The sequence below is a fragment of the Tamandua tetradactyla genome, chromosome 23 (assembly GCF_023851605.1).
Source record: "Tamandua tetradactyla isolate mTamTet1 chromosome 23, mTamTet1.pri, whole genome shotgun sequence".
Lineage (NCBI taxonomy): Eukaryota > Metazoa > Chordata > Mammalia > Pilosa > Myrmecophagidae > Tamandua > Tamandua tetradactyla.
In genome coordinates this window covers 28,443,012-28,452,135 of record NC_135349.1, presented here as the reverse complement: position 1 = coordinate 28,452,135, position 9,124 = coordinate 28,443,012, and the positions used below count along the sequence as shown (strand labels likewise).

General features: G+C 38.7%; 1 pseudogene; it reads right to left on the bottom strand.

The window, feature by feature from the left end:
- Nucleotides 1-4,134: 4,134 nt before the first annotated feature.
- Nucleotides 4,135-6,615, bottom strand: LOC143666576 (WW domain-binding protein 11 pseudogene; annotated as a pseudogene).
- Between the last annotated feature and the right edge of the window lie 2,509 nt (nt 6,616-9,124).

The window sequence follows — 9,124 nt, the reverse complement described above, 5'->3', positions numbered from 1 at the left end:
TATTTCTGGAGGATATCTTTTGTTTCTCAGATGTGGCCTCACTATCTCTAAGGCCAACTCTGCAAGTGAAATCATTGCCCTTTCCCCTATGTGGGATATGACATCCAGGGGTGAAAGTCTTCCTGGAAGCAAGGGAGATAACTCCCAGGGATGAGTTTGGCCATGGGATCAAAAATGTCATCATGACCAAAAGGGGGAAAATAAGTGTAACAAAGAAGGTATCAGTGGCTGAGAGAGTTCAAATACAGTCAAGAGGCTACTCTGGATCACTCTTACGCAAGCTTCAGTTAGAAATTGCTACCTGTCATAACTTGCCAAACTACAACCAAAACCACTCGAGCCAATCTGAAAGAATGCCTAGGGAAATGTATAGGATTCTACAAAGATTCCATGCACTAGGGTAACTTTCCAGAAACCCACAACCTCCAGGTGGGTCCCTGGACCAGACAAGTCCTGAAATGCAAAGGGGCCAGCCTCTCCAGAACATCAATTAGTTCCACTTCCCTACTTCATATTTTTGACAGAGCCTTCCAGCAGGAAAAGTTTAGAAAGGCTATGGCCCAAATACCCCTAAATAATGGGGTAGAAAGATCAAAGGTAATGGTGGAGTTATACAGAAAACGTAGAGTTTAGCAAATGAGAATGATTGCTGAATCACTATATTGATATTTTAGACTCCAGTATCTTAGAGCAACTAGAAGTAAAAACCTAAAATTGTGGAGTTGTAACTCATACCAAACTCTGAAATCTGTTCTACAACTAATTGTTGTGCTGTTCTTTGAAATTTATTGCCTTATTATATATATGTTATTTTTCAGAAAAAAGAAAAGTCAATTATGAAGATAAAAATAAAACTTTTTTCCTTCTAGCCCACATAATTCTGGAGCAGCTAAAAGGAAAAATCTGAGATGATGGTATGGTAGTCCATGACAAACTCTTGGATCTGTCCAGTAACTACTTGTTAAAGAGTACTTTGAAAAGTATCACTGTTTTCTTTCTTTGCTTTGTATATATGCTATATTATACAATTTTAAAAGTTAAAAAAAGATTGGGAATTTGTGTACATCTAAGAAGAGTCATGCAAAACTTTGTTTTAAATTCCTTCCTGCTGGCTCACCAAGTGTAATTGTGTCAGAAAATATAAATATAAATACAATAAAACCACACACACATGCACACACAGCTGCAAAAAGAAAAAGAAAATTAGTACAATATAGATTATATAAGTATTTTTGTTTTGGAGAAACAATATAATCTATATTGCACTACCTAGTTTAAGGACTTTTGCCCATTTGAAGTGTGAACTCTGAATGAATACTTCTGATGAGGGGATTTACATCTATGGGGAAATGGAGAAAGAGGAGCAAGATCATTCAAGTAGCTCATTTGCTGCAAAAATATAGATACTCCCTACTGAAATGGCAAAAATATATTGATATTGCTTAAAGCAGTGTCATCCTTGGAAGTCCTTTTGTTTGATTACATTTGACCCTGGGTAATGGACAGAGGTCATAGGTTATATCACTTACACATTTCAAGGCAACTCACAAACTGATCAAAGTACTTAAACTTAGAAATAGACAAAAATAAAGCAGCAAGAGTTTTCCAAATAGTCTAGCATTTTATAGGCCATCTCTAGTTTCTTGTCTCTCCTCAATGAAATAAAAATTTCAAGATAGTTTTAGTTCTCATAGTTATTTAAAAAAATTGACACAGAGCTAAAGATCTTAAATCTTAAAGTGATAAATGTCACAATCCAAAAAATACACAGAATCGGAACTGAGAGAGCCAATTTCAATATCCTAACAACCATACATGAACTCCAATGTAATATTCACCCAAGAAACATACTCTGGGTTTAATTTACAGTTACTTTGCTCTGTGACTCTCAAAGTTTTAACAAGTGTAATAATACTTTGCAATTCCCTCCCAGAGCATTAAAATTGCATGTATCATCTAAAAGCATACATAAGACATAATTTTACATTAGGAAAGAAGGAATAATATTTTAATAAGATAAATTTAAAAAATAACAAGACTAAAAAGATTTCTGGGGATGTTAATATATCCCTGGAAAAGTTTCAGAAACAAATAATAATTAGGGAAATCCCACTTGTTTGGACCTCTGGAGGATGATAGAGACCAAAGAAAGACTCCACAAATGCTGAAGTGAAGGGAAAAAATACCAATAAAGAAGTTAGGAGATCTGTGACTCAAACTTGCCAGTCAGACGTCTACCCCTTGCTCAAGTCCCAAGAGGCTGAAGAGTCACATAGCGACAGCACTTCAGCCTGGGCACATCCTGATATGGTCACAACCATACATTCACTCACAGCAGTGAGTCAGAAACAAATGAACACCCAGTCACAGGAAACCAAGGCCACATAAAGCCAGGTGAAGTTCAAAAGGTTGGCAAGTGTGTGCATACAAAATGGCCACCAGGAAACAAAAGAGGCTTATGGAAGAACTGTTGGAAAATGTTACACAAATTCAACACAGTCTCTAATTTCTAAGGTACTTAAATGTAAGAAAATGGAGGTTTTAAAACATTGACCCCTTTGGCTCCCTGAGGTGGAATACCCTAATACAGAAAATATCAGAGGCAGAAAAGACTTTGAGGAGAAAAAGGAGAATTGAACTACTGTAAAGCAGCACATGTCCCAGGAATGAAAAGGGTCACTGAGTGTGGAAAAGCAGTTGGGAAAATCAGAGCTTCTGGGGAGGAAAATCTGCACAAAAACAAACAGGATACTCTGGAATCCTGGAGAAGGAAAAGGAGAAAGGAAATCTTCTCCTGAGGGTGAAATAATATCACAGAAAAGAGCAATCTTGTTGTCATGCATCTTTCTTGTCATTAACACTGAACATACAACATGAATATATTTGTTCCAGAGAAGATTTTCAACATGAGAAAGCAAGCAATATCCTTTATAATTATTCATTCCTACTGTTCTTATGCACAAAGCGTTATGTATCTAAGAGTGATGATGTATATAGGAATTTCAAATCAGTGGAAGGATTTGAAATATATTTTAGAGACTAGTTTTGTCTCTACATAAAAAATGGATTTGAGAGACACAAGAATGGATGTAGGGAAAAAATGAAGTAGGCCTTTGCTGTTGTCCAGGCAAGAAACAATGGGAAGTCTGAACAAGGGAATTGGCAGCTGGGATAGAGATGGGGAGGGTATAAAAGATGCTTTAGATGTAGAAAGACTACAGTGTTTTTCCAAAGGAGCTTGAGAATTATTAGAGAGGAAAATCAATGTAGTGTGTTTTGACCAGCATTTTTGGACAAAATAGCATATAATAGAAATGATCAGAAAGCATTGCATGCCATAAGAGTATTTTTGTGGCACTTTAAAAAAGAAAAGTTTTCTCTCAACTATATACTACATGTGGCTTGAACATCTATTCAAATCTTTTAGGCTTGAAAAGACAAAACATGTGTCACAGCCTTGCATATCAATTTGACCTCTTCCACTAGTATTCATTTAACATCCTCTCCCATCTACACTTACATTTCAGAAATACATAACTAATTATTAAAAAATGAAAGAAATAAAATTGATGATATTCAGAACTTAGTGATGACTTCATTGAGCCAAGATGAAGAAGGCAAGGTGTTAGATGATATAACTGTTTCTGATATGAGTAATTGGACAGATGAGATAAATATTTTCGTGGGCAATAATAAGATGGTGAAGAGGTATGGATGGTGGGAAGGTGGAAGGATGATTAGAGAGAAAATTTCTTTCTGGAGGAAAATTTTATGTGGGCAGGAATCATGAGCAAACATATCCTAGTAGGAGCTTGATCCCGGAGGGGAAAGATTAGTGTTATGAGATCCCTCTATCTCCATCAACATGGAAAATAGCTCAGCTGAACTTCCATGGAATATGGGCTGAGAGTACTTTTTTTTTTCAGTGGGAAATATTTTTAATCAAAGAATTGTACATTTTCTTCCCACAAATTCTGCTTTGTATTAGGAAATGACATTGTGATCCATTTCACTACAAGTAAAATATTACAAAATATTTACAATAAAATATTTAAAATAATTCAAACACAAAAGCCAAGATGGGGTGAAATAAACTGGTTCCTCAGAAATTTCTACTCCAGTGCCAACAACATACAAGAGAGTAAAAACAGATTAAGTAACTGAGATCCCCCAATGACGTTTCAAAAGAATTGGAGAAGAGAAAGAAATGGGATGGAAATGGTGATATGAAAGGGAATGGATGTTAGCAGCACTGCTTCAATAATCAATATATTCTGAGTGAAATACCCCTTCTTATATGCAGTAAATTTTGACCAAGGCTAAACTTAAGGATATTCTTTGCACTGAAATTAAAATATACCTTGACAGTGGAAGTAGCTCTTTCACCTAATCTTAAGAGCCTCTTTCTCCATGAACCACTGATGTGAACAGAAACCTGTTATAGAATGAAAAGCTGTCACAGTAACCCTTCCATTTCTTTCATGAAAGCTTCATACACATCATCCTTAGTTTGTACTGAGACAGGAACAGAAGGACCAGATTTGGGGGCTGCTTTGGCAAGAGGTACAGCAGAATCATCCTCTGACTTTCTTTGGGGAGCAGCAGTAGCCCCGTTATTCTCCCGACGTACCCTCAGTGCAGTGGGCACAAATCTAGTAATCTCCGCCTTGGGATTAGTGATCTGTGGCTTGGCACTGATGGTTGCTGTGGCTTTCTTCTCAATGGTGGCTGCACTTGTATCATCCGCCTTGGGTCGCTGAATAAAATTGGGTGGGACACTTAAAACCCCTGGATTTGGCAAGGGAGCTGGTGGGGAAAGCCCAGGTGGGGCAGGTCCAAATGGAGGCACCAAAGGTGGGCGCATCATGCCAGGACGAGGTGGAGGGATACCTGGAGATGCAAGGGGAGGTAGCCTTGGTGGAGGTCCCCGAGGAGGAGGGCCGGGGGGCAAACCTGGAGGTGGATCTTGGGGAGGGCCAGGTGGTTGGCCTGGTGGGGGTCCTAGAGGTAAAAGTTGGGGTAAAGGCCCTCAGAGTCCTGGCATTCCAGGTGGTCTCAGGAATGGAGGCACTCCTGGAGGTGGCCCAGGAGGAAGGCCTGTAGGTGGTCCAGGTGGCCGTAAAGGTGGTGCTGGTGGTGGTCCAAGAGGACGTGGTCCTGGCATGGGAGGTGCTTGTATCTGAGAAGGAGGAACAGACTGTGGAGGAGCCTGCTGCTATGAAGAAGCTGCAGATGTACCATCTGAAAGAGATTCTTCTTTATGTTGTTTTTGTGACTGCTTTTCTGTTTCAGAATCATCAGAATCATCTTCATCATCATCTTCTTAAAATTCCTCTACTTCTCGTCCCTCTTCTGGGATTTCCTGACCTGCCATTCGAAGCATCATGGCTTGAAGAGGAGTCAGTTCCTTCATGTTCTTCTTTTTTTTTCTTGATTTTCCAGACATATCTGCAAATCGTGCACTCAGACCTGACTTTTTTTCTTAAGTGTTGTCTCTCTCACTATCATCACGGTGCACAAATTCATCTACCTCACTTTCTCCATCTGACCTGTCAGTATCACTGTCATCAGTGCTGTCATCATGTTTATCTTGATCCATGTCCTCAGGATAGCCATCATCCTCACTGGTGCTGGAAATATCATCATCATGCCCTCGTTGAGTAAGTTCAGGACTATATAACATATCTTCGTCTCGCCTACGAGGAGGAAGATCTAGGGCAAAGCCTACTTTACGGCCATACATCTGTAAGACTTGAGGAGGAGGTGGACCAGGGGGAGGACCAGGAGGTTTTCTACCAGGGGGCAAACGTGGAACACCATGTCCAAGAAGAGGAAGTATAGAAACTGCCCGAGTTGGAGGTCCATAGGCTGAAGTCTTTTTAAGGATAGAAGGTGGCTGGGCACCAGGAAGTGGAATGTCCTGAATCAAGATATTGGAAGGAGCATGAGGCATGTCTGGCAAAGGAATACCCTCAACTTCCACGTGCTGAGCATTCTTGACAGCATCAAAATATTGACTAAGTCGAGCCCTCTTTTCTTCATATTCTACTTCTAGCTTTCTCAATTCTTTGTAAATATCTGGATTCTCTTTTTCATAGAGTCGTAGAATATGTTCAAAGGTTTCACGCAGCTTTTTACATTTGTCTTTCAGCACCTTCTCATTTAACTGGAGCTGTTGCACAGGGTTAAATTCCATTTAGTCTAATTTCTCCATGTCTCGGATAATCTGTTTGGGATCCTTCATCTTCAAAACTGTAGCTTGTACCATCATGTGCTGTTTTTTGTTCTTCTTTAATTCTCTCTTCCGAGCTTCCTTTCGGGCCTGGTCTGTGGGGTTCATAAATTTTCCACTCTTGGTGGATGACGTAGATCTCCGTCCCATGTTTAAAATCTGTACTGTTTACTTGTTCATCAAAAAAAAAAAAGGCAACACTTCTGCTGAATTCCCGGGACTGCTAGAATTGGGGTGTGGGCGATTTCTGGCCTCTTTTACTTCGTAGGGGTCTTCACCTCAGCCCCTCGTTCAGGTAGTCAACCACCACCATCTTGAAAGCTCGCGCCCCTCCGCCATCGGTACGTCAATTCCTGTGTCTTCGGGTGGACGGTTTCTTACCGTTTTTCTGAGAGTACTTTTTAATGTAATATAAATGAAATATATTCACACACCATAATTTCTATCCAAAGTGTACGATCAATGGTTCACAGTAATATTAAATATTTGTATGTTCATCACCATGATCATTTTTAGCACATTTGCATTGCCCTAGAAAAAGAAGAATCCAAATATACCATACCACTGACTCCTCCTTCTTATTACTACTAATATTGTACTCTACCCAATTTTAAGACTTACAATAAAGGTAGATTACCTAAAATGGTATTGTCAGAGATAGATATATAGATCAGTGGTATGGAACAAAATTCAAGGAGGCTATCCATACAAACACGGGCAACTTTTTCCTTTTTTGTTATATAGTTATACAATCATTATCAAAGATCAGATCTACTGTATTTAAGTTCAACTACTTCAGGTATTTCCTTCTGACTATTCTAAAACACTAGGCATGAAAAAGAAATACCTATATAATGAGTCAGTAGTCATATTCATTTGTTAAATCCTAATTTCTTAGTTACAACTCCTTCCTGTCATCGATCTTTCTGTCAATCTTCAGGGATAGCTGGGCAATCTCCATTTTAATTTCTTCATGGTAATAAGAGGTATTGACCTTAGAGGGTAGAGGATGAAACTTCTTCCTGGAGAGACTGCTAACTCTGCATTTCAGGGTTTATCTAGCATAGGGTCAATCTGGAGGCCTTAAATTTCTGAGAAAATAAACTTAGTAAGAATAAATTTCATAGAGACTTAGAATCCAGGACATGCTGTAGGGTTTTCAGGAGTACTGTTGTTTGGGGCATGGAGTACTATGGCTGTTTGAAATATCTGTCTAAAGCTTGCATAAACAGCAACCTCCATAATGACTTCTAAACTCTCTTTGAAATCTCTTAGCTATTGAAATTTTATTTTGTTCCATTTCTTTTTTCCTTTTTTGTCAAGAAGGCATTCTCAATGCCACAATACCAAGGCCAGGTTTCTCCCTGGGAGTCAAGTCCCACATTTCCAGAGAGACTTACCCTGGAGTCATGTTCCACAGAGGGAAGAGGGTAGTGAGTTTATTTGCAGAGTTTACTTCTAGAAAGAGGCCACATCTGAACAACAAAAGAGGCTCTCTGGGGGTGACTCTCAGGCATAATTACATGGAGGCCTAGCTTTGTCTTTGCAGAAGTATGTCTCGTTAGGGCGAGCCTCAAGATCAAAGGTTTGACTTATTAAATAGTGAGTCCCTAGTGTCCCTGATAAAGAATATCAGTAATTTCTCCAGGTGAGAAGTTTAATCATTTCACATTTCCCCTCAGACCTTAAAGGGGACTTTGTAAATACTTTTTATTTTCTGCCCGAATATGGTGGAATATATCCATGTGTTCTAGCTTGTTAGCTGCCAGAATGCAATATACCAGAGATGGAAAGGCTTTTAAAAAGGGGAATTTAATAAGTTACTAGTTTACAGTTCTAAGGCTGTGAAATTGTCCATATTTTTAAAAAGTCTACAGAAATGTCCAATCTAAGATATCCAAGGAAAAATAACTTAGTTCAAGAAGGCCGATGACATTCAACATTTCTCTCAGCTGGAAGGGTACATGGTGAACATGGCAACATCTGCTAGCTCTCTCTCCAGGCCTCTTGCTTCATGAAGCACCATTTCCTTCTCCATTCCCAAAGGTTGCTGACTGGGTGGTCTCTGTGGTTCTCTCATCCTTTTGTCTTGGTTCTGCAGCTCTCTCCTTGTTCTTCAAAAGGAACTCTATCTGAAATGTCTCCTCTTTTATAGGATTCCAGTAAATTAATCAAGATACACATAGAATGGGTGGAGACACATCTCCATTTAATCAAGTTTAATACCCACAATTGACTGAGTCATATCTCTGTGGAGATAACTTAATCAAGTTTCCAACCTGTAAGTACTGAGTAGGGATTAGAAGAAACCATTGCTCTCACAAGATTGAATAGGATTAAAACATGGCTTTTCTAGGGTACATAAATTCTTTCAAACTGACATACCATATATTACCTTAATCTATACAGAATAATAGGAGCCCATTTCCTATTCTTGTTTCCATATATTTAAATAAACTGACCAGACAGGTTAAATCCAATAGTGTGCTAAAGAAAATTTAAATTTGAACCAAAATAAACATCTTTTCCTTTGGTCTCACACGGAAGTTGAAGTTTTAAAACAGTGATAATATCAACCTTTACCCTGCATTATGACTTATTTTAGTTGTATCCAAGACCATCTCATTCATATCTCTAATTGGAGTCTGATCTCTTATTTAGTTTCTTTAACAGTTTCTCTAAGGAGTAATGCTGACTTTGATAGCTATAGAACTACCAGGTTATAAACAAAGAGCACAGCATCTCAGAATTTGGAAATAACAATGAAAACTCAGGAATGAATGTGACTGATGTAGTAGCTTACTGTCCAGGAACCTTTACAATAAGACTTGTTTGAAAATTCTGTACTCCTTAATCATCCTTTGCCTAATCTCTTCCCACTTTCTATGCCTT